Source organism: Ammodytes marinus (genome assembly GCF_949987685.1).
Source record: "Ammodytes marinus genome assembly, chromosome: 9".
NCBI lineage: Eukaryota > Metazoa > Chordata > Actinopteri > Uranoscopiformes > Ammodytidae > Ammodytes > Ammodytes marinus.
In genome coordinates, this window is record NC_137213.1 from 2,317,391 (window position 1) to 2,321,722 (window position 4,332).

The 4,332-nt window shown below is 41.5% G+C and overlaps 1 long non-coding RNA gene across 1 annotated transcript; it reads left to right on the forward strand.

Moving 5' to 3' along the window:
- Positions 1-539: 539 nt before the first annotated feature.
- LOC307255901 lies at positions 540-1,189 on the forward strand. Its single transcript, XR_013845046.1, has 3 exons — positions 540-677; positions 759-860; positions 1,073-1,189. It is a non-coding gene; the product is annotated as an uncharacterized lncRNA (long non-coding RNA).
- Positions 1,190-4,332: the final 3,143 nt, after the last annotated feature.

The following is a 4,332-nucleotide window of genomic DNA, read 5'->3' on the forward strand; positions in this document are numbered from 1 at the left end:
TCGAAGGCTACTCCCCCTGCTCCCCCAGAGGTGAATTTTGCGCCAGAGATAGCTTCTCAGACTATCTCAGCTGGTAGGTCATTTATTATATACCTTGTATCTGCCTAATTTACGCTCAATGTTTTTTGATCAGTTGATCAGTGATTGCTAAACAGTACTCACAATATTGTCTTACACTGTGTGACAATATAATTTCCATATGTTTTGCAAATTTATATGCAAATGATCCATCAGTGGGCAAAACAATGTATTGGGCTTCATGCTTACACCAGTATTTTTCTTTCACAATTTATTTTCAGAATTTCTTTTGAAAGATATCCAGCAGTCTGTAAGCTCTGATGATGAGCAAGAACAGGGTGCAGCAGTGCAAAGAGCTTCCTCAGACTGGAGCACTCGTAATGCCCTTTTTTCGGAAAGGTGGAGGGCTAGGAGACCAAGCCTTGTAAAAAGCATGCTGGCAAATCAAAATGCTGGAACACACATGTGTCACCAGTGTGGGACCAATCCGGCAGTTGTGAGGTGCAGAGACTGTCTCCCAAGTCCTTTCCTCTGTGCTGATTGTGACATCAGCAGGCACAAGACCTTCGTCCTCCACAACAGGGATGCAATGTGTGCCCAGTTTTATCAGCCATTGCCTCCAACCAGTAGCATCTTTAATGAGGCTGTTACTCACTGTGGTAAATTACAGATTGCTTTATTGAGTATGTATGTGTGGTGCTACAGATAAATTATCTTAAGTCATGTGTAATGTCTTTCAGTGAGACATTTTCCCATTGAGATGCCAGTCCAAATCTGTGGCTGTCCACCAGAGGCATTAAGGGTCATCAATGGGAAGGCTGTGGCATTGGTCACAATAAATGGTAATTTGGTGAAAGATTTCCTTTAGTCCTGTTTAAAAAAAAAGATGATTCATTCAATGATGCTTTCGGCGCTTGAGAAATCATTCAAAACTGACTTTTTTTTTTGCCCACCAAGTCCGCAGGTTTTACTGAACCTCTGGAATAATATGTAACATACAGCATTCTGACCTTGGCAGTCATAACATTACAGTGGATATTTTTTTACTTTGTAGGAAGATATGAACTCCACATGGCTGAGCTGACCTGTGATCAATGCACAGCTCATTGGAGTGCAGGAGTGGAGGACCTTATAGAAGGTGGCTACTGGCCAGCCACTCTGAACTTTGAGACGGTATACGAAACAGATTTGTTCATCACCTATGAGGACATTAAGATGGCATCGCCAGGGCTGTCGTTTCAGGCATTCCTCAGAATGCTTGATAAGCGGACTGTTCGATTTGGTCGCGTAAGTATTTCTATTCTCATTTTACAGCATGGGAAATTTGTTGTTGTATTATTATAAAACGTTCTCCATTGAAAATAAATTTTTTGTGTTTTCTTTTATAGACTGGGAAGATTTCACCTGACAGCTTTCAAAAGAGCTTTTTTGAATGGGCTGCTGTCCAGTCAGATGTGGATAGCCTGTGCAAGGAGGAACAGTTTAGCTGTCCTGCCTGCTCGCCGGCAATGCTTGCGGTGTCAGTTGACGGAAACCGCAAGCATTACCGCTTTAAAAGTACAGCAAGGTATTAAAAAATATACACATCCCCAAGTTTCCAAGATCTCTTGCCAATAAATCTGTTGATATCTAAAATAAATGTGGGCTAGAACTGGTTGGATCCAATTCAGAGATTGAACAAGCACGTATTTCGGATTGGTAGCCATTGCTCAGTTAGTTTACTAATGTTATGCCATTTGCCTCTGCCTCCTTTGCTACACAAGTCTTTCTCTATCCTTGCCTTTGTTGAAGGAACCTGAGTAATTGTCCTGTCCCACTGAGCTAACATTTGCATCTTCAGGCCAGGTGCTGTATGCTATGCGACATACTATGGCAAAAATGAACAGCCTTGCTGAATCAATGCAAAGACTTCAGGAAGGCCCTTCATACTGGGATAGTATTAGGTTTGGTTTTCACAGCAGTGCAATATGCTTTTCAGCTGAGGATTTTTTACATTTTGGAAGGCCCGAGATCTCCAATTCAACTGTCTCCGTGAGACTTTACACCAACTAACCTTTAACTATACAAAAAATATTAAACAGTTAACTTTTTTTTCCTCAGATCCAACGAGCCGGCCATCTTTGATGGTGTCTTCATTGCAAATGATGATAAGGTTGCCAGATTTGTGGATGACATCCGCAGCAAAACTAAACATGTAATTCCAGACTTGTACTTCTATCTTATTTTTTAAGTAAATAACATGTACTTCACATGCCACTGCCTTGTCTTGTATTATGAACATGCTCCAAAATTCTACAAGCACCAATCTGTTCCTTGTCCTTAAGAGTATATTGGAATTGCTTTCTGTAATGACTGTTGCCCAAATCTTTGTTAATTATTATTTTCTACATTGTAGGTCACTGGAAGGAGCACTTGTGGTGGGGAGTGGTCTGCAGCAAGGGAAACTTCCCAAAAGTCGAGGAGTAAAGTGGATGAGGAGGGACTAGAGCTGGCTGTCTGCAGGCATGGTGTTTTGCTGGCTGCACTAAACATGTTCCGGGGCGAGATATTTGCATATCCAATGTATTTACAGCACCACCTGGCATCCAAGAATGCCATCACATTCTTTTGCATGGATGTTGCATGTAAATACTGGCCCTACCTGCAGAAGGTTTGCGGTGACCATCCGGAGCTCCAGCCACTTCAGAGCATGAAGCCATTTTTATCGGTGGTTCATGCTAAGGCGCATGACCACAAATGCGAGGTTGGTGAAGTGCATGCCATCATGAATTATAGAAGATTATTGTGGCAGTTAGAATTTGATTTGGGTTTTGTTTGAATTACAGGGAACTGGGCCTTGCTTAAGGTATTGGCTATATTGATGCTCATGTTTGTGTCTCTGTCAAGGTGAAATGGAGTGGTGCAAATCTTGAGGGGGCTGGTTGTACCCTAGGAGAGGAAGTGGAGCAAGTAAATGCATTTCTCTCCAGGATAGCGGTCACGACAAAGCACATGTCTAAAGCAGGTACTACATAACAGTGCCTTTTGTACATAGAATGACTGACATTACTATGATTACGCTGGAATTGTTGCAGAATTCATCTCTGTGTTCTTTCAGGACGTAATGACATGCTGACCCTTCTCGCTGCGAGATGGAACCATCTCAAACGGGCAAACCTGGCCAATGCCCTCTCTAAAAGATACAATAAGGTAGCTAGAAACTGTATTATTTTGCCTTTATGGCTGGTTGATGAATCAATTGCACATATAGCTTTTTGCGTTTGCTTCAAGCTCTCATTTTTTCTCCCGATTACCTATGAAGTCACTGCTACTCTTACCCCTGCTTCTAATGAGAGCACAGACAATGTTGTATCTCCTCTTAAATATGAACCCATATCTTCTGCATTGGCCCATCTTTTGCATAACTTTTGTTGCTGTTTAAACTCTATGCATTCTAACGGTTTGGAGGTTTTTGTAATAATTGCTTCTCATTTTAGACATGCAAAGCTCTTACGGTCCAGTCAGCTACACTGGAGAACCTAAAAGTGGAGCTGCACATGGATGACAATGCTGTTAGTCACTGTGTGCAAACAATCAAGGAGTGGGCAGATGGTAAGAAAATAATAAACATTAATAAACACATTTATTTGTAATTTCTTATTAAATTAACACTGCATTGATATATATATATATATATATTTTTTTTTAACCAGGTGAAACTGAACAAGAAGGCACAATCACAGTTTGTCAAAAGATAGAGGCTCTCTCTTGCAGCATAAAGACACGGTCACAGCTGCTCTACCGAAAAAATGGTATGTTAAGAGTTTAGGCCTATTCAGACAACAGCCCAAAACATTCCCATATCCACTTTACTTTAACAATTTACATACAGTTGTCAAATGTAGTGTTCCATGGTCTTTTTATCCCTCAGACAGCAACAAAGTACGGCACAGAATTCGAAAGAAAATACGGCAACAGAGGAGCAGCTTGGAAGCCCTGGTAGTGGACTACAACCGCCTTGTGCCACCGGAGCAAGCCGTGTCCTTAGAAGGACTGGACACAGAACAGCCCTGGCCCTGGCAAATGGGACAAAGTGGTAAGTATATAATGTGCTGTGTGTATTCTTCCATGTAGGGGTTCTGTTGAATATGCTGTTATAGAGTGGTAAAGTTTGCATATTATTGGCAGAAGTGATCTTCAAATCTACAGTCTCAACCTTCTATGTACATTTATTACAGGCTCTCTTGACTACACCACCAGCAAGAAAGTATTTGACAGGGTCATGGGTGTTCGGAGGCTCCAGGAAGAGAAGCAGATCCTAATGCAGGAAATCAA